This window comes from Erpetoichthys calabaricus, chromosome 13 (genome assembly GCF_900747795.2).
Source record: "Erpetoichthys calabaricus chromosome 13, fErpCal1.3, whole genome shotgun sequence".
In the NCBI taxonomy this organism is placed as follows: Eukaryota; Metazoa; Chordata; class Cladistia; order Polypteriformes; family Polypteridae; genus Erpetoichthys; species Erpetoichthys calabaricus.
The window spans coordinates 9,622,682-9,649,765 of record NC_041406.2 but is presented as its reverse complement, the minus strand read 5'-3'; the positions used below and the strand labels follow the sequence as shown (position 1 = coordinate 9,649,765).

Below are 27,084 nucleotides of genomic sequence, written 5' to 3'. Positions count from 1 at the left end.
AGTATGCATTGCGTTAGCCATTCCAACAGATGGCGCGTCACCAACATTTGTAGCTATAAAATGTAGCATCACTTGGTATGGGAGTTGTAAAAGCAGTGTTGTTAATGTTGGTGATGCACCATCTGTTGGAAATGGCAAATGCAACTGACTTATTACTACAAATGCCAGAAGAAATCCTACACCGTTGAGCCCTTTAGCAAAGCCCTTAACCTGAAAACTGCTCGACGGGCACTGTAGAGTGGCTGACCCTGTGCTCTCACCTCCAAAGATCATGAGAAAAGACAATTTCCTCTAGGGGATTAACAAAGTATGCAAAAAAAATGTAATGTGCCATCTGTTGGAATGACAAATGCAATGCATTTTATTACTACACATGTTTGTGATGCACCATCTGTTGGAATGACAAGAGACCTAGCAATCTGATGGACACATAGATACCCAGACACTTGTCCTTTTATTAAGGTGGTCTAAGACAGGTAGAGATCTACGTAATCAATACAGACCTCCGCATTAATGTCTACAGATGTATTTTGTAATCCTTTGTACTTGTCATTGCAACAGATGGTGTACCACAAACATTTGAAGGAGTAAAATGTATTACAGTACTACAAATATTTGTGATTCGCCATCTGTTGGAATGACAAAGACATACAGCATGCATTGCATTTGGCAGTCCCACAGATGGCGCATCACAAACAATTGTAGTAATGAAATGCATTACTGTTTGGTATTGGGTTGTCAAAGCAGTGTTACTGTTTGTAATGTGCCATCTGTTGGAATGGCAAAGACATACAGCATGTATAGCATTTGGCATTTCAACAGGTGGTGCATCACAAACAGTTGTAGTAATGAAATGCATTACAATTTGGTAAGGAGGTTGTAAAAACAGTGTTAATGTTTATAATGTGCCATCTGTTGCAATACCAAAGACATACAGCATACATTTCATTTGGCATTCCAACAAATGGTGCATCACAAACAGTTGTAGTAATGAAATGCATTACTGTTTGGTATGGGGGTTGTAAAAGCAGTGTTACTGTTTGTAATGTGCCATCTGTTGCAATGACAAATGCAGTGAACTTTATTAATACAGATGTTTATGATGCACCATCTGTTGGAACAACAAGGCCATAGCAACTAGACGGACACACTGACAGACAGGTAAACACATGAATGCTTGTCCTTTTGTGAATGCAGATTGAATCACAGGGGATTTAATTTGGCCTTATACTCCAAGCATGGAGCCACAAAGCTCCACAGGAATGGCTTCAAAGCAATACTGTGACCGTCCTGGAGTGGTCGAGTCAAACTGCAGATCTCAGTCCAGCTGAGTCCAGTGTGTGTCTGGACTTGACAAAGGCTGGGCACTGGCGATCTCCATGGCACATCTGACAGAACTCAAGTAGTTTTGTTAAAGAGTTGGGGGGAAATGGCAGAGCTAATAGAGAAAGACCTGCGCCAACAGACTGAAAACTGGCATGGCTGCCATCTACTAAACACCAATTGAAGGGGGGGGGGGGGGTGCACTGTGTAGGATATACTGCAGGGGGTGGGAGCCTTAACACTATTATGGTTGTTACTGGTTTAGTGCCCACCACTTTGTCCACTTCTCTTTCTTTTTCATTTCAGCAGATCCTTGCACACACGTCATCATGCTTGAAACATGTTAACAGTTTCTTCACTGGAGGGTACGTTGCGTCCGGCATTAACTGACCATAGTGCTTGTTCAGAATGTCCAGTCAGTGTGAGGCCATTTCCAGTCTTGGCCAAGCCAGTCCCCAGTGTCTTTATAAGCAGACCTTTGACTTGAAGATTTCTCCATTCGCTTTTTGAAAAGTCCCTTCGTAATTGTCTGTGGTTGGCTGCCCCCTCACGCGGTGAGCATCCACAGGGCGGAGATGGACACCCGTCTGTTAAACTGTCAGGCCTGTTGCCTTTCTGAATGTGTGACACTGGCATATACAAGTTGGCACCTCATTGCAAACCACACAAGAGCCATTGTAGGACATACATATTCATTTAGCAATCGAGAGCCAGCGGAAGGAAGGGCGGGAGGAAGGAAGGAAGGAAGGAAGTGTGCCCACGCCTCGTGTTACCGCTTTGGCCATTTTTAGCTGCTGTATCTTTATTTGAAAAGAAGACGAAGCCTCCAACGTGGGCTCTTTTATTTATTCTGTAGCTGATCATTTGAAGTGGCGTAGATTGGGCGGCGTGGCGACTTTTAAACCACAGCGGTGTGGTTGGCTCGGTGCCCGTGTGTGACCGGTGAGGGAGTCGCCTGACCTGAGCTAGTGCTTGAATTAACTTTAGATATTATCCCTGAAAGGACCAAAAGGAGATAAAGATGTGAAAATTGAAGTATATCAGTACAAAGTGCGTAAAATACATGGTGTGATGCAAAGCCAGGGCATCAGCGAGCCCCAAACCCCAACGCGAACACACACACAGTCCCGGGTTCAAATAAAGGTGTGTTTATTACACCAAAATGCACAATACCTCCACAGGTTAACAGAAAGAAGCACAGGTTTTTCTCGCCACAGACCAATTCTTCTTCCCACCGCAGTCGAATGTTGCTCCACGGCCTCCCAGCCCCGACCCACCTGGGTAAGGGACTGCGGCCCCTGCAGCGTCTTCTGGTGAGCTGTCTGTCCATCCTTTCCAGCCATCACTTCAGTCCAGGCCCCCTTTCCTCCTAGTCTCCCAGCTCCGACTGGACCCGGTAGTACTTTTGGTGCCAGGGCAATCTGCCCGATGGAAGTACTTCCGGGTCATACGGAAGTCCCACTTTATTAGGGAGCTTTATCTCCCTGCAGCTCCCCCTTGTGGCACCCATGGTCCTCAGCAGGGCTGTGTTGCTGGACTACATCTCCCAGCATTCCCTGCTGGTTCCCGATATGGAGGGCTGCTGCCATCTAGCGTTCTGGGGAGAATAACACATCCCCTGCTTCCCCTGATGCACTCCCTGGTACAGTGAAAGTCCATTATAACAGGGAGCTTGTCTCTCTGCAGCACCCAGTGCCCACTTTTCCCCTCAGAGTTGGCCTGTTCTTCCTGTGGTTGTGTTGGATACTAGCTGGTTATATGCCTCTGTGTTACGATGTAGATGGCACGTTGGCACAGTGGGTATTAACCTTCTTGTGGCCTCAGGTTGAGGAATATTTTGCAGTTGGCATATTTTACCTGTGGTCACACTGGCTAATAGCTCATCATTTGCCTCTGTGTTGTGAAGCGGATGGCACATTGGCACAGCAGTTAACTTTTACAGTCCCGGGTTGAAGGACACTTTTCTTCCTGTGGTCATATTGGCATTCTCGAGGTGTGGGTGGGTGAATTGCCGGCTAATGCCTGTGTGTCCTGCGTTGCACTGGCACACCAAACAGGGCTGTGTGTTATGAAATGGATGGCACATTGGCACAGCAGTTAACTTTCACAGTCCCGGGTTGAAGGACACTTTTCTTCCTGTGGTCATGTTGGCATTCTCGGGGTCTGGGTGGGTGAATTGCCGGCTAATGCCTGTGTGTCCTGCGTTGCACTGGCACACCAAACAGGGCTGTGTGTTATGAAATGGATGGCACATTGGCACAGCAGTTAACTTTCACAGTCCCGGGTTGAAGGACACTTTTCTTCCTGTGGTCATGTTGGCATTCTCGGGGTCTGGGTGGGTGAATTGCCGGCTAATGCCTGTGTGTCCTGCGTTGCACTGGCACACCAAACAGGGCTGTGTGTTATGAAATGGATGGCACATTGGCACAGCAGTTAACTTTCACAGTCCCGGGTTGAAGGACACTTTTCTTCCTGTGGTCATGTTGGCATTCTCGGGGTCTGGGTGGGTGAATTGCCGGCTAATGCCTGTGTGTCCTGCGTTGCACTGGCACACCAAACAGGACTGACTCATGCCATGGCACTTTTGTGAAGATTGCAGGTGGCTCAGTGGGTCGAATTGCTGCATCCCAGGTGTAGAGATTTTGTTTCAACTCCACGCCCAGTTACCGTCTTTGTGGAATTGGTGACTTAGCCCTGCAGTTTGTCACGAGATTCTTCTTGGGGGGGATGCGTTTACTTTAAAGATGGAAGCTCAAAACTGTGAGTGAGGGGAGCGTGCCCTGCAGCCCAGAGTCTGCCCAACCGACCCGATATAGAAAGGGCAGGCCGAACACCCGGAGACATTTTAATAAAGTGCCTGTCACGGAGGCTCGGTGCTCCCGCTTTGACACAGCAGACCCTCGGAATGGCCGTGCTGCCTCGTTCCTGCCCTGGGGTCTGTTGCACTTTGCCCAGTTGGGAGCCGCACATGTCTGCTCGCGTGTTTCCTGGCTTTGCGCTCCTTTCTCTGTTTATATTGGTGAGCTATAAATATTCAAGCAGTTTTACCCTGAGCACCCGGATTCCGTGTTATTTATACCATTGTTTGCCTCCGACTCGGTGACGCAGTTTGGCTACTATGGCAACCGAAGCCTTCTTATGTAACCAATTTGCAGAAGAGTCTGCTTGGCTGTCCTTGGTGTGTGTGTGTGTGTGTGTGTTTATGAAAGAGGCAGGTATGGAGGTTTGGTTTTAATGTGGGCAGCATGCAAAAGTCTGAAACCCTAATCGGGGCGGGGGGTCCCTAGACTTTCCTAAACGTATCCCCAGGGTGGTATAATGAGATGTGAGCACCTCCACCCTGTTACGCGCCGTCTGCATCCCTGGAGGCTGAGCCCGGGATACCTAAGAGGAGCCGCAGACCTCCTGAAAACGTGCGGCTGGCAGGCCTTCTGGTGTGAGCAACCAACCGCATGGCGCCTTTCATGAGGAGTAAAAAATCTAAAGCGGGGGCTTGTGGGACCCTAAGTAGCTGGCAGGTGGCTGCCTTTCCATTTACAGTTCCTGATTCCACAGCAGGCGCAAAGCCGAACAAGTTAAGGCAATGGACGCATGGCGTCGCGTTTAGGGGCGTGGAAGGGGCAGCGCAGGATCTCAATGGTCGGAGGGTCTGTAGGTGGGTTCTAGGACCTTCTCAGTCTATTTTAAGATTGCAGGGGGCCAAAGGCCGTCTCACCAGGAGTGGACAAAAGGCCTGGAAAGGTCTCTGGACCCTCATCATTACACACACACACTCCATATTCACACACAGTGACAATTTGCAAATGCCACGTAACATAACCTAAATTAAAAAATGGAAAAAAAAAGTCCCCTTTGTAACGAATTCCTTTTCTACCTGAACAGGTCCAACGTGTAGTCATGAAGTGGGACTTGCAAAGCTACTTGATTATGACAAACGTTAGAGAACAGCAGACATGAAAGGTAAAGTTTATTACGGGTATCGGGTGAACATGGCAGTCCATGATGGTGTCAAGTGAAACGGTGAATCTTTCTAATTGGCAGAAAATAATCATTCTTTACATTTATATAGTGCCTTTCAGGATGGTCAAAGTGCTTTACATTGTGAGTGATGAGCCACCACTAATATGTAACACCCACCTGGATGAAGCCACGGCAGCCATTTTGCACCAGTGTGCTCACCACACATTAATAGTTAGGCATTGAAGGGGCAAGAGAGACAATTTGAGATGGGGGATGATTAGGGGGCCAGAATGACCAGATCAGGACATCGGGATACACTCTCTCCTCTTTATAAAGGATGCCCAGGGATGTCACATTACTAATGCATTTTTTTTACTTCAGAAGTTTGTGATGCACCATTTGTTGGAATGAAAAATGCAGTGTGTTTTATTACAGCATACAGTCCAGTAGATGATGCATTGCAGATGTTAGTGCTGAAGTCTACATTGATTACTTAGATTTGAACTTGTTATATTGCACAGCTAGTAAAATCCACCTTAATAAAAGGATAAGTGTCTTTGCATCTGTGTGTCCATCTGGTTGCTGTGTCTCTGTTACTCTAACAGAAGGAGCATCCCAAACATTTGTAGAAATAAAACACATTGCATTTGTCATTCCAACAGATGGCACATCCCAAACATGAAGCAACTGGTTGGAGTTTAATTGGTTGGAGTTTGAGGCCCTGACTTAGATAGATAGATAGATAGATAGATAGATACTTTATTAATCCCAAGGGGAAATTCCCATACTCCAGCAGCAGCATACTGATACAAAAAACAATATTAAATTAAAGAGTGATAACAATGCAGGTATACAGACAGACAATAACTTTGTATAATGTTAACGTTTATCACCCCTGGGTGGAATTGAAGAGTCGCATAGTGTGGTGGAGGAACGATCTCCTCAGTCTGTCAGTGGAGCAGGACGGTGACAGCAGTCTGTGGCTTAAGCTGCTCCTCTGTCTGGAGATGATGCTGTTCAGTGGATGCAGTGGATTCTCCATGATTGACAGGAGTCTGCTCAGCGCCCGTCACTCTGCCACAGATGTCAAACTGTCCAGCTTCCTCACCAGTTTGTCCAGGTGTGAGGCGTCACTCTTCTTTATGCTGCCTGCCCAGCACACCACCGCGTAGAAGAGGGCACTCGTCACAACCGTCTGATAGAACATCTGCAGCATCTTACTGCAGATGTTGAAGAACGCTAGCCTTCTAAGGAAGTATAACCGGCTCTGTCCTTTCTTACACAGAGCATCAGTATTGGTTGTGTTCTGTTCGTTTCCTCACTTCACATTTCATTTCTGTTTGGGTGCCGTTTAAGGAAAGAAATGAAGCAATTCAGAGGAATTCAGAGGAACGATGAAGAAGAAATTCAGGGGAACAAATCTTAAAAAAAGTCAATTAAAATGAAAGGAAAAGGAGGTAATTAGCAGCAAAAACAGGTCACCAATTAAGAAAAGGGTTAGAATGAAAATCTGTAGCCACTGCGGCCCACCAGGACCGGAGTTGGGGACCCCTGGTCTGTCTGTCTGTCTGTCTGTCTATCTATCTATCATATCTATATGTCTGTCATGTCAGTTCAGTTGTCATCAGCAGCTCATTATTAATTAAAAAGGTAACTGGGATGAATACCTGTGGCTGTGGTGGCCCTTGAGGATGTGAGTGTTATTTTAGCTGTAGTTTGTGTGTTTTATTTTATAAATTAAGGTACGGTTTTGGCCTCAGTGGTACTAGTTGGGGTGTGGGTGGACTCCACAAGGCCTCCCTTCTATTCCAGTACTGAATGATTTCCCCGAGTCTGCCCTCGTTTTCTGTCCTGTATTCTGCTTTGCCCATGTTGGAAGGCTTTTTAACTTCTCACCAGGCTCCTCTTAAGCTGTTCTGAGGCCCCTCCAGCGTTTGATGAGATTATCCTTTAAGTCCACCAGAAGATAAACGTTTAAAGCTTCATCCTCCTTTTAACTGGTCCTTGGAAGTGCAGTCCATGCATTCATTAAAACAGTGCTAGTCCTGGGCTTCTTTGATCACAGATGATGTTTCTTTTTTCTGTACCTGCTATGGACCCGTTGAGCTCTGGGAGGGTTTCACTTTTCTGCACCCCTAAGTGTAAGTGATCTCATTATTTGTTTAGTTTTCATGAAAGCTTCTGCTCTGTGTGTGTGTGTAAGAAGGCGACACACAGGTCAGTGTAAGTAAGTAAGTGAGTAATGACCACCAGAGGGCAGTGGAGCACATTTGTTTTTAAGTAATAATCCCCCCCCCCCCCCCCCCCCCTCCACCCAATAAGTGCCCACCAGAAGATGCATATATAGTTGTGAAAGGCACTATATGATAGGTAGATCAGTAGACCAGAGTGACTTTGATGGAATCTATAATTGTGAAAGGTGAAAGGTTTAGTACTTTATAAGCAAACAAACCAAAAAATCGTACAATGAATTGTAAAACAAAAGGCATGCCAGTGCAGGGACGATGTGCCCTCGCTTGGTGCTCCTGTTAAAAGATGAAGTTATGATACTTCTTTGTCAGTTTGCTGCTGCTGGAGTATGTGAATTTCCCTTTGGGATTAATAAAGTATCCTATCTATCTATCTATCTATCTGTCTGTCTGTCTGTCTGTCTGTCTGTCTGTCTGTCTGTCTGTCTGTCTGTCTTTCCCGAGGTGCTTGGCTGAGCTAGCCGTGTGAACGTGCAGGCTGCAGATGAGAGTTGTGTGGCAGAGGCCATTGAAGATTGGGCTGTCAATAACGAATACAACCACCTCAATGGACTGTGGCTGACCACATATATGATAGGGACGGTGCTGACCCTCAGCTGATGCCCACCTATTCTGCGCTGCATGCTCTCTACTCCCTGACATGATTCATGAAAAAAGGAATACGATAAAATCATTGTTTCAGATCAGACAGCTGTGTTTGATTCTTCATGAATAATTGAGAGATGGCCGTATTGACTTTCAAGTGAAAGTGGCAACCAAGGTGCTCTGCTTGGGATTTCACTGAAGTTGAACTGACAAACAGCCCACTAGATGTCAGAAACAGAAATAAATCGGGGTCTTGTGTTGTGGGGTTTCAGTAAATACAAGTTGTCACTCTCAATTCCCCGTCAGTGTTCAGAAGCCATTAAGAAGGCTCACAGAATGTCAGGTTATATAGCGCCTTGATGTGTGGAGTACAAGTCCATGAGGTTTTGCTAAGGCTTTATAACACACTGGTGAGGCCTCATCTGGGGTCCTGGGTGCAGTTTTGGGCCCACCAGACATAGCAGCACTAAAAAAGGTCCAGAGAAGAGCGACTAGGCTGATTCATGGCTACAGGGGATTAAATTTAATGTCAGCAAATGTAAAGAATTAAACGTAGGAAGTCAAAATGTGAGGTTTGAATACACAATGGGAGGTCTGATGAATTATGAGGAAAGATTCAAAGAGCTGAAGCTTCTCAGTTTAAGCAAAAGGAGATGAAGAGGAGACCTGATGTGTGGAGTACAAGTCCCATTTATGCTTTATAAGACACTGGTGAGGCCTCATCTGGTATCCTGGGTGCAGTTTGAGTCTTCAAAAAGACATAGCAGCACTAGAAAAAGTCCGGAGAAGAGCGACTAGGCTGATTGCAGGGCTACATGGGGATGAGTGATGAGGAAAGAGTAAAAGAGCTGAGCCTTTACAGGAGATGAAGAGGAGACCTGAGTGAAGTGTTTAAAATGATGAAGAGAATTAGTCCAGTGGATCGAGATGGTGACTTTAAAATGAGTTCATCTAGAACACAGGGACACAGTTGGAAATTTGTGAAAGGTAAATTTTGCACAAATGCTAGGAAGTGTTTCTTCACACAGAGAACCACAGACACTTGGAATAAGTGACCAAGTAGTGTGGCGGACAGCAGGACTTTAGGGGCCTTCAAAACTCGACTTGATGTTATTTTGGACAGGACTGGTGAGCTTTGTTGGGCTGAACGGCCATCTCTCATCCAGATTGTTCTAATGTTCCAAGTCACTGTGTGGTGCCAGCTGCTGTAGTTTTGTGTTTACCCCTCTAATAAAGTTGATCCCATGAGTGGTGACGGACCTCCTAAGAATGTTTTCCTTTGGCTGTTAAGTTACACACTTTTGGTTTTATTGCCATCTGAGGCTGAGATTTGGACTTTGCACTGAAAGTGTGCAGCAACTCAGCCCTTACAGGCAAAGAGGACGATGATGTTTCTGTGTAGCCATCTAATTTTCCAAATAGCCGTTTTTAATGTGGTGTTCATTAAGTGTAATTGCAGAAGCCCAAAGAGAAGTCTTAAGCAGCTCCCAGAATTCACCCTAGAGTGTCAAGTAGGCCGAAACAATAAGTGCAGCCTTTGTGCATCTCTAGACGCCTAACCAGTAAATGGTGACAGTTTAGCAGGCTTTGAGCCGTGACTGCCCACACATTTCTAATGAATCATTGGGAAGATCGAGATCTAATCAAAGGCTTACCTCCTTGGAGCCAAGCAGAGACAGGCACCATGTTTACTGGCCGGCAGTAATTGGAAGTTTCAGAGAAGGCAGCGCTCTGGTTTGCGGTTTATTGCTCCACTTCGTTTCCAATTAACTGAGCCTTTTCTGGCAGCACATGACAATCAGTTGGAGGGGTTCAGTTTAAAGTCTGACTTTGGATCAAGTGCTATGGTGGCCGGCCTGTTTTGATCCACTCCAAAAGCTTTCACAAGAACATTAAAACTTAATGGGGAAATCTGTAAGAAATTATCAGGTGCCAAAAGATGAGAGAAAACACCGCAAACAGGTTTGGGGCGGCCTCCCATATAATTGTTCCCGGCTGCAAAATTATTGAAATTAGTGTACAGTTGTGTACAGGTTTGAGTCCAAAACAGAACTGCCTGTATGAGACAAAGATGGCGAGTACAGGAAGTGATGTCATCAGGCCCCAGAACCAGAAGTGATATCATCGGCCAATTAGCCCAAGCCAAAAAAAAATCCTCCAAAAACCCTCTTCGAAACTGGAAATGACATAATTGGGCCCCGCACCGGAAGTGATGTCATCTGGTTCCGGAACCGAAGTGATGTCATTGGCCAATTAGCCCAAGCCAAAAAAAAAAATCCTCCCAAAACCATCTCTGAAACCAGAAGTGATGTCATCGGGTCCTGGAACCGGAAGTGATGTCATCGGCCAATTAGCCCAAGCCAAAAAAAAAAATCCTCCAAAAACCCTCTCCGAAACCGGAAGTGATGTCATTGGGTCCTGGAACCAGAAGTGATGTCATTGGCCAATTACCCAGGGAAAAAAATCCTCCCCTCATCCAAACCCTCCCCCGAAACTGGAAGTGACATAATTGGGGGACTCACCACACCCTGAACTGGAAGTGATGTCATCGGGTCCTCAAAAAAACGAAAGTGATGTCATCGGTCAATTTCCCAGAAAAAAAAAATATCCTCCTAAATCCCCCCTCCCAAGCCCCCAACCCAAAATAAAACCCACCTTGAAACTGGAAATGACATAATTGGGGCCTGGAACCAGGAAGTGACTTTGTTGTGACCATTCTGGATTTCCCCCGTAAGTGGTCTGCGGTGGAAAGAGAGAAGCACACTCCGCCGGCTCCTGGTCTGGCATTGAATTTCTCTCATTCAGGCTCTTTAGCTGCCATCCATGTTCACGTGTGTGACAACATGAAAAATGTTTCTGCTTTAGTTACGTGTTCCACATTTCCTGTCATCCTACATTTATCCAGATTATTGTAGACACGGAACACACATGAAGTGTATTTATTCCAAATAACGATATATTATTTACCCCAATACAACTCCAGATAAACGGACTTGAGCTCTTTTTTACGTCTCACTTCAGCTGCGTCAGTAGGGTATAGGACAGCAGGCTGCTTGCTGCCAGTGCTGATTGACACATTAGCGAAACAAAGACGATGATGAAGAGGTGCGAAGGAATTTAACCCTTAACATTAGAATTACCAAAGCCTACGAAAATACTTGTAAACCCAACACACCTTAAATCCTTTCGCACCTCTCCGTCAGCGTCTTTTGTCTTGTAAATGTGTCGATCAGCGCAAGCAGCCTGCTATCCCATCGCCCCTCCGCCACAGAAACGGCAAAAAGCTCTCCCAGCTCAAGCCTGTTTATCTGTTAGTGAGGTACCTGGAGCTGTATAGTGTAAAAAATATATCGTTATTTGGAACACATGCACTTCAGGTGTGTCCGTGTCTACAAAGATCTATGTAAGTGTAGGATGACAGAAATGTTGAACACATACCTAAAAGACAAACTTCTTTAATGTTTTAGTACTAATGACAAAATTTTGACATGAAGTGTATAATGCGTGAAGACTGAAGTCCAAATATCAAATAAACACTTTCATAAAAGGTACAAGTACAACAAAACAAGTGCGCTTTTATTCAAGAACTAGCAAAATACCCGCGCTTCGCAGCGGAGAAGTAGTGTGTTAAAGAGGTTATGTAAATAAACATTGTTTTCAAATTTGTTGGGTTATAAATTGATCTGTTTGTATGGAATGATTACAATGAAAATTAATAAAATAAAAAATATTAAAAAAAAAAAAAAAAAAAAAAAAAAGATATATATACATAAACATAGTGTATATACATAAATATATACATATACACATCCATATATATATACATATATCAACATATATATACACATACATATATATATATATATATATATATATATATATATACAGTATATATATATATATACACACAGATGCAGACACATATACATATATATACATATACATATTTGTATATCTACATATATATACACATATATACATATATATACATATACATATTTGTATATCTACATTGTCTACCACCTTCGCTAATCATTCTTGAGGCAGATTGAAGACTTAAGTGCCAGCTTAACTGAAAAATTAAAGAAAACATACAAAGTTTTAAAACAAATCAGTTTTAACGGGAAAAGATGCCGACGAAAGAAGAGAAGCAGCGGGACGCTAGGGTGAAGAGCTGCTCATTAAGCAGCAAGCGCATCAACCTCTGAGCAAACGAATGGTAAACGTACAGTGAAAGGGGATAAATACTATGAATGGTCATGTCAAGTGTATTCACTCCACGTTATCGTGCAGTGCGCTGTTACTGGTATTTTGATAAAAGAATCTGAATAACATATAAGAATCGTATAAATTATTAAACAGTAAAACATTAACATTTAAGAAGTAAAGATACATTGAGTACTACTGTAGTGCTTTCGGGTATAGTACATTTTTTGTTTGCCCATTACATGCATAAATGTATAAATTTTTTGGTGTACCTACGCAAGAACACGCGACATGACCCGGCAGTTAAAAATGTATCGCTCCAGCAATTTTAACTCTGTTACAAAGTCATCTAATATGGTATTGCAAATGGCAGCGGGAGCGTTTCTATAAACTCAATTTAAACTTACTGTTTACACCGTGCTTTGAAGATGCATAGTATGCGACACGTGTTTCGCCGTAATTGTGGGCTCATCAGGAGTACACAGTCACTGCACTCCCTTACGGGAATCGATCCTCGGACGTAGAGGCGAAGCCCCTAACGTTGTGCCACGGCGTGAGGTTCGTTCATTTGACAGCACGTAGATCGGGGTAATTACATTGCAGGCATTCGTAGTCTGATTCACAATCTGATTGTATGGGTGGTTACCTACCAGGTAACGCTTGTGGTTGGTGAGCAAGTCGGCTAACTTCTGCCACGGTGCCCTGTTTCAGTTGCGAGAAGCAGATCATACAATGGTTGAAATAGTTTAATATATATAGCAAAATCACCGCGCTTCGCAGGGGCGAATATGGTATTGCAAACGGCAGCGTTTCTATAAACTTAAAGTTACGGTTCATACCGTGCCTTGTTTCTTATTCTTTTCCTACCTTATCAATTGTGTAATGTGTTTTTTGAACAGGTTTGATTAATGCAAGTGATCACTCCTGCTGCGTTCAGTCACTTCACGTGAGCCACTCTCTTGTGTGATGTTGCGATGTCCACGGGTTTATTTAATGTTAGCTAAGACCCGGCAGTTAAAAGTTTCTCGCTACAGCAATTTTAACTCTGTTACAAAGTGATGCAAACTGTCGTTTATACCTCGTGTCTTCTCATTAAAGTTGTATCTCGCGAATATGGCATTGCAAACGGCAGCGGGAGCGTTTGTATAAAGTTAAGGTTACGGTTTACACCGTGCTTTTTTATACCTCGTGTCTTCTCATTAAACTTGTATGTCGCGAATATGGTATTGCAAACGGCAGCGGGAGCATTTCTATAAAGTTAATTTAGACTTACGGTTTACACCATGCTTTTTTATACCTCGTGTCTTATGAAGATGCTTGTATGCATCACTCACTCGCTTCTTATTGTTTCGCTGCCTTGTCAATTGTGTAATGAATGTTTTCTTCTGCGCTCTTTGGGGCTCCTCCTTCTTTTCTACGTACTGACTTCACAGTCAGTTCACGTGATTACGTGGGAGGCGTGATGACGCGACACGCAACTCAGTCTCCTACGGCCATCTTGCTGCCTACCATTACAGTATATGGACAAAAAAGAGGTTCCAGTTATGACCATTACGCGTATAATTTTGAAATGAAAACTGCCTAACTTTTGTAAGTAAGCTGTAAGGAATGAGCCTGCCAAATTTCAGCCTTCCACCTACACGGGAAGTTGGAGAATTAGTGATGAGTCAGTCAGTCAGTGAGTGAGTCAGTCAGTCAGTCAGTGAGGGCTTTGCCTTTTATTATTATAGATACAACTACAGAAGAAGAAATCAGGTCAGTGTACTTCGTTGATATGACTGCTTTGGTAGTACAGTAGTAAGAAGTACTGACTCATAATCAGGAGGTTGCGGGTTCGAGCCTTGCCGCGTCACAAAGTAAACATTTTGAATAGTGAGCTGCTCTTGTTGTTACTATTACACAATAAAAACATACATTTGATTTGAATCTATAACAGACTGTGTAAATGTATGGTACTTGTAAAGGTTAGCTCTGCCAGTCGTGTATGAGGAAGCGGATGTATAATTTAAACAGATTATTTTCATGGGACTTGTTACATATGCATAATAATAATAATAATAATTCATTACATTTATATAGCAGAACCAACCATTTTACATTACAGCGAGTAATTAACTATATTAAAAAATAGTAAAAGGTAGTAATTTGAAAGAAGATTATGTTTCATGTTGCGTTAGTTATTTGTTGCGTTATACATTTTTGTTCTGTTTGGCTTTGAAATTAACACCCAAATACTTTTTAAACTTACACTTTTACTGTAAAATAATTTTTTGGATTAAATTTTTGTCAAATTGTATTAAATGTTGATTCCGTGTTTGGACTTACATCGTGAAAACACAACGTATATTTGGCCGTGAGTGAATTTCATTTCTTTTTTTCTCTAATAAATAAACCGACTTTTTCGAATGTTTGTCTCTCTGATTTGTTAATTGTCTTTGCAAAAGCTATCCTAACGGGAAACTGTTAACGTTTTAATACAAATGGCATATCAAGATCTCCTTTGGTGTCTAATGTCATTAGTGAAGATGTACTACATTACCTTTCTTTTCGCCTGTTAATATTTTACATGTCAGAATTGTTCGTTCAATTTTGAATACAACTAATCTTGTCCCATTGCATAGCCCATCACTTGGACATAAATTACGCAATAACATTACGATACGTCCTTCTTTCAACAGTAATTCGGCCGGTGGAAGACCAGACAGTGTTAACGGTTGTAGTTATTCTTCGTGATATTGTAAGTTGATGTTGTCATCTTCCACACCATCACCACCAACTGTTTCAGTACAGTCTATTGATACGCATTTAACCAACTTGCCATGTAACCAATCGACAATTTTCATGTTAATTCGTTTGACTTCATCGTTTCTCGATGCTAGGATTGCCCGTGTCCTCATTTCATCTGTTGATAACCCTTCAGGATGAAATTCTTCAATAAGATTTGGACATAATATGTCTTCTTTTATTGGGAACTTAAAAGTGAGGAAAACGTTAAAATTTATAAGAGCTGAGAGCGCAGGAACTGTGTCTGACAAAAGCATTCACACAAATGGGAGATGAGAGGACCGCGGGCAAGGGCTGTGAATCGGAAATGGTGGAGAGGAGGGCGGGACTTGAAAAATCCCACGAATGAGAGATGAGGGGACCGTGGGCGTGGGACATTAACCGGAAGTGGTTGAGAGGAGAGTGGGGCTTGAAAAAATCTCTTGGCAATAGTCTTGTCTCTGTTATAATAGAGATATACATAACAGTACCATTAGTGTTAAACATAATTTTGACTCGCCCTCTATTAAAGAAATGTGTCATCTTTGAACTGGGTGATCATTTTGGGTGATTTTAAGCAAGGGGGCCCTAACTTTTGCACGCCACCGTAACAACAAATAAAACCTGGCATGTCATGGACCCCCTCACGCCCACCACTGACCTGCATTCTCCTCCTCAGTATGTCGGTGTCTTTCTGGCTCAAATGTGTCCCATTGAGGGGTCCCAAACAGCACTCTGAAGGGCATCATTCGGGCCTACACCAGGATCTGAGCCACAGGTTTGAGGGGTACGTTTGGTGTTTTTCCGGGCAGATTCTTTTCCACCGTGCATTAGTTTTCCATGTGAAATTGTGCTCTAAAGAACGCAGTGCCTCTTCTTACAGTTTAAACTTGGGGGTCTACATTGGGTCACTTGTAACGGCCAGAGCCTTTTTTAGCTCTGGATTTTTTTTTTCTATTAGATGCTTTTTTTTCTTTCTTTTTACGAGGCACACTTCTAAATCCGTCAGTTATATTCACAGAAATCCGCAGGGTGAATGACATACGTGGAGGTTTTCATTTCTTCAGTTTAGTAAACCCTTGGAATGGCTGGAATGAAAACAGACGGCCCTCGAGCCCCTCAGGCTAAAGGGTTTTGTGCCTCTGTGAAGATGTACGGCGCACAGACCGCCAGACGTCTGCCGTCAGCGCATCAAAACCAAAGCCGACAGATGTAAACCTGCGGGGTTTCGCTTCTGAGTTTTTTGCACGGAGATCTCCCACTGCTAATCCACCTGACTCATTAGCTAGTTGGATAAACCAATTAAGTGTTTAATCGGCCAGTTGGCAGTGCCCCACGTCCTGAGACCTAAAACAAGGGGTGCAGGTTTGCCTCCAATGGCAAGAGAGAGGTGGGGGGGACTGCTGTGGGCCTTCATCTCCATACGGACTCCGCCGCACTCCTCCCTCCTCCCTCACTGAACGGACATTTTGAAAATCACTGGGGATCTGAAGACTGACAGCATGTTACTGACGGTGTATGTCAAGCTCTGTTCTAACTGGGCAGGGAATTACCAAGAAAGTATTGAAAGTGGGATTGGGAGGTGAACCAGCTAAAAAAAAAAAACAGCCGAGTGAAGGTCATTACCAAAAGTCAAAATGCATCAAACCACTAATCCCAGGGCACAAACTAAAAATCAAAAGCCTGTGAAAGTAGGCAGACATTTCAAAACTTTCAGTCAAAAACAGACACTAAACTACCACCACAGAATCCGGAATCCTGGACAACTGGGAACTACATGATGCTGACCTCTTATTCCGTCGCTACAGTGACGCACGCGCCACGTCTTCCATGGTAGCAATGTGGATGCCGGCCATACACAGTGCTAGGTAAAATGGTAGTGCTCATAAGGAAATAAAGTCCCTGTGAACCAAGGGGCGGAATATTTAAAGGTACGTAAACCACAAATTTAATTAAAGAAATTCATTTCATGTGTTAAAAAACCAAAAAGAGAAGAAAACAGAATGGAAATATGGAGAGCTAGTGACACATGCAGACTCGCAGTCCTCGGATAAATGAAACAAGTTAAAGATAAGGAGCTGCTGATGCTGCTTGAGTTATGTAGTTACTAGAAAAGGCTGGGCTAGACGATCTTCTCGATTGTCATCGTGCATCACCGTCTCGTGGAGTTTGTCTTTCATGCCTATGAACCGCCACGTTTGTCTGCTGCTCAGTTGCTCTGTATATTCAAGATTACTTCTTGATGATATTCAAGGTCTAGTCTGTCTGTTCTTTCTCTGTCTGCATCGGTTAATCGCCTTCTGTAATGTGCTTGATGGCACACTGCTATAGTAGTACAGTAATCCCTCCTCCATCGCGGGGGTTGCGTTCCAGAGCCACCCGCGAAATAGGAAAATCCGCGAAGTAGAAACCATATGTTTATATGGTTATTTTTAGAATGTCATGCTTGGGTCACAGATTTGCGCAGAAACACAGGAGGTTGTAGAGAGACGGGAACTTTATTCAAACACTGCAAACAAACATTTGTCTCTTTTTCAAAAGTTTAAACTGTGCTCCATGACAAGACAGAGATGACAGTTCTGTCTCACAATTAAAAGAATGCAAACATATCTTCCTCTTCAAAGGAGTGCAAAGCAAGCAGTCAAAAAAAAAATCAATACGGCTTTTTGGCTTTTAAGTATGCGAAGCACCGCCGGTACAAAGCTGTTGAAGGCGGCAGCTCACACCCCCTCTGTCAGGAGCAGGAAGAGAGAGAGAGAGAGAGAGAGAGAGAGAGATAGAGAGACAGATAAAAAAAATCAATACGTGCCCTTTGAGCTTTTAAGTATGCGAAGCTCCGTGCAGCCTGTCCTTCAGGAAGCAGCTGCACACAGCCCCCCTGCTCACACCCCCCTACGTCAGCGCAAGAGAGAGAGAGAGAAAGTAAGCTGGATAGCTTCTCAGCCATCTGCCAATAGCGTCCCTTGTATGAAATCAACTGGGCAAACCAACTGAGGAAGCATGTACCAGAAATTAAAAGACCTATTGTCTGCAGAAACCCGCGAAGCAGCGAAAAATCCGCGATATATATTTAAATATGCTTACATATAAAATCCGCGATGGAGTGAAGCCGCGAAAGGCGAAGCGCGATATAGCGAGGGATCACTGTATATGTAGTTAGCCTCTGCGATTTGCTTGAATGTCAGCAGATGGCGCTGCTGATACTCTTCTTCCTTTTATAGCGTGACCATCATGTAGTTAGCCTCTGCGATTTGCTTTACAGTCGGCAGATAGCAGTGCAGTTATTGTTTTTCCTATTATAGCGTGACCATCATGTAGTTAGCCTCTGCAATTTGCTTTACAGTCAGCAGATGGTGCTGCTCTTAATCTTCTTCCTATTATAGTGTGACTATCATGTAATTAGCCTCTGTGATTTGCTTGACAGTCAGCCGATAGTGCTACTGTTACTCTTCTTTCTATTATAGCGTGACCATCATGTAATTAGTCTCTGCGATTTGCTTGACACTCAGCAGATGTCACCACTATTCTTTTCCTTTCTGCCATGTCACTTGGCTTTGTGCTCACTGTGCCGTAATAAACACAAGACCACAAATTACTTTGTCAAGGTTGATGCTATCTATCTATCTATCTATCTATCTATCTATCTATCTATCTATCTATCTATCTATCTATCTATCTATCTATCTATCTATCTATCTATCTATCTATCTATCTATCTATCTATCTATCTATTATATAGTGCCTTTCACATCTATCTATCTATCTATTATATAGTGCCTTTCATATCTATCTATCTATCTATCCATCCATCCATCCAAAAATAAGATAGGGTGAAAAACATCAACACAATAGATAAAAGAAAGTTACAGTAACAACAACACAATCATATGGGAAACAAACAAGTACAAATATTGGGTTTTCTGTAACAAACATCTGAAGTATTCTAATACGTGTCAAGCCTGTATAAACACACAGCTTCATAATCAAATACGCTGTGTCTCCTCTCTGGTGGAGCACTTGGGGAGCATTTAAACGGCTCAAGTGTAACCTCCAGGAGGTGAAGCAGCACCTCAAATGCTCAACACAACCAACTCGACAAAGGTTACAGGTTCAAATACTGTAAATTTCATTTTTTCCAGGCCCTTCTAGAACTAACAGACATAGCACACCACAACAATAACAATAAAAGTCTTCTTCCTTCTCCATCCTCCTCCTCCTTCAGGCAAGCATTGACTGTGACCCCCTGAGGTGAGGCGGAGCGACTCCTTTTTATCTCGGAGTACCTCCGCTGTTAGGGGATGGTTTGGGGGTAATGTGGAAGACCCAGCAAGTAAGGTTCATTGAATAGCACCCATAGAACCCGATGGGGCCACCCTGCTGGACTACAAATCCCAGCATGCCCTGCAGGTGTCCGTATGGGTGTCATAGACTATGAGTTCATATATTTTTATCTCCCCTCGTCCTTCCAGCGTAATGGCCTTTTGGCCAGACAGGGGTCCTCGACTGAGCTCTTCTTCTCTGCGTTCTTGGCACCTTCTACTCATCTCTTGGTTGAGGCAGGGAACATTCTCCCTTTGTTTCTGTCCCAGTGTTGGTTTGGCTTCCCAGCTGGGTAAGGAACCTTGAACCATCTCGGTCAGGCTGCTGGCCTAAGCTTGCTGTCCTTTATACAAGATGGGACACAGGTTCCGGGGCCAACGCCATTGCTATCCCCCTCTTCTCTCTTCCTCGCAGACCAGAGGACGAGTCCCTGGATGCAGCGTAACGTCACTTCAGGTACGGCTCTGGCAGAGCTGCCCCTTCCTTTCCGGTTTGGCTACTTAAACTGGAACTCGGTGCCCACTTGCACCACACATTCATAGCGTAGCAAACTACAACAGAGAAGCCAATCAAAGGCTGAGCCACCAAAGTAACCAGACGTCCTTATTGCTGCTTTTGTTGTCCTTTCCGTCTGGTCGCCTTTGTTAAACGGGATACCCAGTTGGTCTTCTGCGAATTCACTTCATTTATACGGAGTTTATACCACCAGCAAGCCAATAGATAAGAGAACTAGCAAGGTGAGATGGGCACAGGACGTGTTCACAGCTACTCAAACCAGGGTGGCACTCCTTATCGCACGTGGTGATCCTTTCTGGTGCCCCACCCTGTATTTTGTTTTTTTTTCTTTAGCATAAATGGAGCGACACTTCAGACCCCAAATTCTCAAAAGGCGAGACTTCATACCAATGAGGAACTGTTAGGTCAGCCAGCCATGCAGTAAGAATGAACCCCCCAACCAGAAACTGTAATGATAACACATGTGTGGACACTAGAGGGCACTGTCGCTCCTCAAACCCAACACACAGACGCTGAGGACGCCAGTGAAAAGCACCACGAGTGTGTTTATTCAGAGAAGGTCTTCACAATGCTTCTCCCAGTACCACTGGCACAAGTAAACAAGTCCAACAACACCCAGATTTTCTTCTTCCTCCACTCCTCCCAGCGAGCTTTGCCCACCTTCCACCCGACTCTGGCTCGTCCCTGTGAGGTCGGTCAGGTCCTTTTATATTGTCCAACCCGCAAGTGCTTCTGCTCTTCTGGGTCAGGTGGGGGAAACCTTATGCCCGATGGTTCTTCCACAGCACCCTTTGGCAGCACCCAACAGGGCTGAGATACAGAACTCCCAAGTCCCATGGTGCCCTGTAGGAATCCGGGGCACCGCTGTAACCCAGGGGAGCTGCCATCTAGTTTTTTGGGGGTGGCGCTGCCCCAAAGAGGCACTTCCACTTCTAGGGCATCCCGCCTGGGCTTGGCTGCCAGCCTTCTCTTATACATGAAAAAATAAAATCAAGCCATCTGAGAAAATGCAATTTTAAAAAACGAACGTGTTGTGTTTTCTGGTTCTGAATGGCACGCGGCATCACAACGCAGCAGCAGACGTGACACCCACACTCCGACTCGGTGACAGCTGAGGGTGACGGCCGATCCCAGAATAGTCTGTGGGCTTGCGAGCTAATTGAAGGTGTTGCTGAAGATGAGCTCTCGCTGACGTCCCGCTCGCTTTGTTATTTTTACTTCTTTCACTTTGACCCCCCCACTCCACTAGCGTTTCGACTAACGTTCCCCTCGTGCCGTCTGTTCGAGTGTCTGTTGGTTTTCACCACGGCCCTGGCGTCTTTTTTTGGTTTTTACTTCCTTGACTCTGCTGATGCAGTGATGCCCCTGACTAGTGTCATTTTAGGTTTGGGGGGGTGTGGACCACCGGACACATACAGTTGCCCCAACACAGACAGGCAGAGACACAAATTGCTGCACAACATGCCTTTATTTACAGCTGGGGAGGCGTTTCTTCTTCACTGCCCCCCCAATACAGCACAGTCCATACAGCACCACAACACAGTCCGTCCTTCAGCTGCCAATTCCCAGTCCTTCTGCCTCCACTCCTCCCTCAGAAGCTTCGTCCTCTTTCTTCCAACTCTGGTTCCCCAAATGGAGTGAGGCGGCTTCTTTTATTCCGCTCCGGGTGGCTCATCAGGATTACCTGGAATCACTCCCAGGTATGGTGGAAGTTCACTGTAGGGCTCTGCAGCTCCCCACGGAACTCCAACTCCCAGCATGCCCAGCAGGAATCCGTGGTGCCACAGCCGCTCAGCAGGGCTGCCCTCTAGTGTCCCGGGGAAGGTATTGCCTCATCGATACTCTCTCACCCCTGGTCCTCCCATACAGTTGGCGTCCCAGCCAGCTAATGGCCATGGCCGCCTGTCACATGGGGTTATCGGGGATTGGGTTTGTTATTGTATGATAGGCAAAAATGAGCCCCCTGTTTCTCTTCTCTTTCTATGAAGTTCTGATCCAAAAAAAATGTAGCTGGGTCATCATGTGGGTGTACAGTGCATCCGTAAAGTATTCCCAGCGCATCACTTTTTCCACATTTTGTTATGTTACAGCCTTATTCCAAAATGGATTAAATTCATTTTTTTCCTCAGAATTCTACACACAACACCCCATAATGACAACGTGAAAAAAGTTTACTTGAGATTTTTGCAAATTTATTAAAAAATAAAAGAACTGAGAAATCCCATGTCCATAAGTATTCACAGCCTTTGCTCAATACTTTGTCGATGCCCCTTTGGCAGCAATTCCAGCCTCAAGTCTTGTTGAATATGATGCCACAAGCTTGGCACACCTATCCTTGGCCAGTTTCGCCCATTCCTCTTTGCAGCACCTCTCAAGCTCCATCAGGTTGGATGGGAAGCGTCGGTGCACAGCCATTTTAAGATCTCTCCAGAGATGTTCAATCAGATTCAAGTCTGGGCTCTGGCTGGGCCACTCAAGGACATTCACAGAGTTGTCCTGAAGCCACTCCTTTGATATCTTGGCTGTGTGCTTAGGGTCGTTGTCCTGCTGAAAGATGAACCGTCGCCCCAGTCTGAGGTCAAGAGCGCTCTGGAGCAGGTTTTCATCCAGGATGTCTCTGTACATTGCTGCAGTCATCTTTCCCTTTATCCTGACTAGTCTCCCAGTTCCCCACAGCATGATGCTGCCACCACCATGCTTCACTGTAGGGATGGTATTGGCCTGGTGATGAGTGGTGCCTGGTTTCCTCCAAACGTGACGCCTGGCATTCACACCAAAGAGTTCAATCTTTGTCTCATCAGACCAGAGAATTTTCTTTCTCATGGTCTGAGAGCCTTCAGGTGCCTCTTGGCAAACTCCAGGCGGGCTGCCATGTGCCTTTTACTAAGGAGTGGCTTCCATCTGGACACTCTACCATATAGGCCTGATTGGTGGATTGCTGCAGAGATGTTTGTTCTTCTGGAAGGTTCTCCTCTCTCCACAGAGGACTTCTGGAGCTCTGACAGAGTGACCATCGGGTTCTTGGTCACCTCCCTGACTAAGGCCCTTCTCCCGTGATTGCTCAGTTTAGATGGCCAGCCAGCTCTAGGAAGAGTCCTGGTGGTTTCGAACTTCTACTTCCACTTCCGGATGATGGAGGCCACTGTGCTCATTGGGACCTTCAAAGCAGCAGAAATTTTTCTGTAACCTTCCCCAGATTTGTGCCTCGAGACAATCCTGTCTCGGAGGTCTACAGACAATTCCTTTGACTTCATGCTTGGTTTGTGCTCTGACATGAACTGTCAACTGTGGGACCTTCTATAGACAGGTGTGTGCCTTTCCAAATCAGGTCCAGTCAACTGAATTTACCACAGGTGGACTCCAGTGAAGCTGCAGAAACATCTCAAGGATGATCAGGGGAAACAGGATGCACCAGAGCTCAATTTGGAGCTTCATGGTAAAGGCTGTGAATACTTATGTACATGTGCTTTCTCCATTTTTTTATTTTTAATAAATTTGCAAAAACCTCAAGTAAACTTTTTTCATGTTGTCATTATGGGGTGTTGTGTGTAGAATTCTGGGGAAAAAAATGAATTTAATCCATTTTGGAATAAGGCTGTAACATAACAAAATGTGGAGAAAGTGATGCGCTGTGAATACTTTCCGGATGCACTGTATGTAACGAAAACCGGCGAGGAAACTGCTGCTTTCACTTTCAGTTTTGAGCGCTAGGAGTTTTGCTGCACCAAAAAGGGGCAAGGCGAGCGAACTCAAAAGATGACGGGCAAGAAGTCTAAAAAAAAAATTTAAAAAAACGGAAAGGTGAGCGAAACAACAGAACTAAAGTGCAAAAAAGGCCCAAAAATGGTGACTCAGAATCCGTCCCCTGATTAGCAGCACCACGAGGAAGTCACTTGTGTTTTTTTGTTTCTTTCTCGTATACGAAGTATAGGGAGAATATTGGAATTGTCCGAAGATTCGATGTCGAGATTTTGGTGAATCTCGATGTTTTAGACCTCCCTGAGACCGAAAGTACCATTTTTGGAATTCTGTCTGTCTGTCTGTCTCTGTGTGTAAACACGATAACTTGAATGCGCTTTCACTTTGCTTAACCAAATTTTTCATACAAGTATCAAGTACAAAACGTAGATTTCTATCCACTTTTAGGCTATCTTCATAACCGGAAGTGGTACTTTACTTGAAACGTTTCCCCAAAAATATTAAAAATTTGATAATTTCACATCATATTATGGTGAAGCACCACATTCTAAGCATTTTCTGTCGCTTTGCTTGTTTTCAAGATAATCGCAATTTTCTGTTTGACGTTCAAATGGTAATACATACATAGGTGAGAACGTTTTTGCTTTACGTAAACTAAATTTTGTGTACACGTATTACATCACACACATTACTAAAGTATCTTGCAATGTCTGACTCACTTCCGCTGACTGACGGTGGAAATTTAACCTGAATTGTTCGCCAAAATAAAATTATCGTGGCAATTTTTTTATTCATGCAGCTGCAGAGTCAGATTTATTCAGCTTCACTTTTATAATAATTGTTCCATATATTATTTATTTGATTTGATTTGTTGTTGATGATGTTTCTTTAATGTACATAATATAAAAATATAATCATTGTCTTGCGGTTTACTCCTCAAATATCCATCCCCATATCTGAGAATACGAGAAAGTCGAGGGGAGACCACTCTCGATTTTGGTCATTTAGGAGTTTTGACTGTCTGTTCTGTCATGGCTGCCAAATGTTTATCAACTAAATCCTGACTTTATCCCCCTATCTGAGTATCTGAGAGACCACTCCCGATTTGATTACTTTGAATTGATCTGATATTAGGGCATTGACTTGTGTTGATTAGTGAAATTCACCAAAGCATTTCCTACAGCGAATTTGCTGAAAGTTTGCCGTACAGCCAGCTTAGGGAAACTTATTTTTTGTTTTGTGTTCTCTGTGTCGTCCCACAATGCTTTGCGAGGCCAGCGTGACGTCTTAGAGTTGCAAGCAGAGCCAGTGCTGGATGGGGATGTCATTACCCAATCTGCGCTACCTGCCGGATTTGCGTTGTGGATGCGCAGAACTTTCACACACGAGTACCATAATTGTAGTCCTCCTCCCACTTTACGGTGTTGCCCAATCATCTTCATACATTAATTTACGGAGTATGCAAACATGCGTGATGTAACTAGCCAGTCAGTCTTTTGTTGTTATTTTTCCTCTCTCCTCAGTGGTGTAATCTCAGCGCCATTTTGTTTGAAAGGTTTAGCAGACGTTGCCATTTTATGCTCATTTTCGTGGCTGTGCTGCGATTGCTATGCCAGTTGCTGGGTCACATGACATGTTTCACGCCCTGTTTCTGTTCCGTCTATATAAGATGGTACCTCACAGCTTTTGGCATCCTAGCTTTGGATCGTTTTACCTGATTTTAGTGAAAGGAGAAGACTTTAGTGTGAGGAGCCTTTAGGTTTGTTTCTTGACTGCCTTACTTGTTCATGTATTACTGTAGAGTTAGTCCTTTGTCATTTTCTTTCTCTGGATTTTGACCTCTCACTTGTCCCATGACTAATCTTTTGCCTGTCTCTAGCCAGCTTTTTTATCTCTCAGTCAATTCTCTTGTGTCACTCTTCATAGTTGGTCTTATAAAAATCCAAATTTTCCCCAGGGTCAAATAAAGAGGGATCTATCTTATTAATCTTATCGATCTCCGTGTGCACTGCGCGGCTGAAAATGTAGCCTTCATTGACATCTACCACACACAGCAGGATACGCAGACTCAATAAATAACATAGCACTGGATGCTGTCAAAGCCATTTAATCTGATTGTAATGAGGAAGGAGTCATAAATATGACTAAAAAAAGGCTCAAGGCCCCCAGAAAGACCCCTAAAGGCAGGCCAGCCCAAATGAGACACTAGACCCAGACAACTACATGCCGGCTTTGGCCTGGCTAGGCCTCAAAGTGAGGAAAACTGGCTTAGCAGTTCAAAATATAACTAAAAAAGGCCCTGAATGTATCAAAATGCCCTACAAGGGAGAGGATAACTGCAAAGCCCTGAATTGTAAACAGAAGGACAACAAAGAATCTTTATAAAGGAAGAAAATGTTTAACAAAATAGGAAAAGAACAGCAAAATGTTCAAAAGGGTACAAAAAAGGTAATTTAAGAGAATTAATACACAAAGGCAAGTAAATCCAACAACATGCAAAACAAGAACTAATTCTAACTAGCCAACCTGCGGCGTAGCATACGCCGCATAATTATGTACTGATGGGTGAACACTTCCTGAAAGACACAGTTGTCCTAATGGGGTTGGTTTTGAGGATACGACTGTCAGTGAATGAAAAGATGGAACTCTGGAGAGAGCAACATACAGTTCAGCGTTTTACATGCTGCATACAGCGATTCACATCGAAGCATAGACACCACTAAGACCATGGGATACCCCTCGCAAACGGTTTTACACGCAGCATACAGCGATTCACATCTGCGATAAACATGCTTCTTCTTATGGGGTGGGTTTGAGGATACTACTGTATCAGTCCGTGACTGAAAACTAGAGGACCGCCGCCACATCCCCACCTCCCAGAGCGAGGGACGGGGCTGGATGGCAGTCGCGCGCGGAGGGCAGAATGGGGTGTGAGGGTAAGAGCCCAGTAAGGACCATGTATTGATAGGTGAACAGTCATCTCTTAGTCATCGTTCAGTACGCACTGCCTGCTCATGTGCCCACCCCCAACTCCTCACCTGAATTGCTTTCGTCTGTGTACAGTCGCACCTATGAGCCACGTTGACTTTTCATTGTTCTGTTTGTCTGGGCCAGGTGAGGTTTCCCGTGTTGAGTCAAATTAAGCCGCAGGCTCCACTCCTGGTGGTGCCCTTCTGTCAATTCCTTTAAGTTTCAGCTTTGCAACCATACTCCCCCCGGAACCCAAAGACTTTGGTTGCCTGGCGGATCATAAGAATAACGCCGCCAGATCGCCAGTCGGCATCGTTTATGGTCGGAACTACGACGGTATCTGATCGTCTTCGAATCCCTGACTTTCGTTCTTGATTAATGAAAACATTGTTGTCAAATGCTTTCGCTCTCATGCGAATTGTTGGTGGGCGGGGGGGGGCTCTGACGTGCGTGTGCCATGGCCGCCTGCTTAGTGAATTGTTGGTGGGCGTGG

General features: G+C 44.3%; 1 protein-coding gene across 2 annotated transcripts in view; it reads left to right on the top strand.

The window, feature by feature from the left end:
* Positions 1 to 27,084, top strand: part of snrka (SNF related kinase a) — a 141,254-nt gene that overhangs the window by 76,109 nt on the left and 38,061 nt on the right. The gene's annotated exons all lie outside the window — the stretch shown is intronic.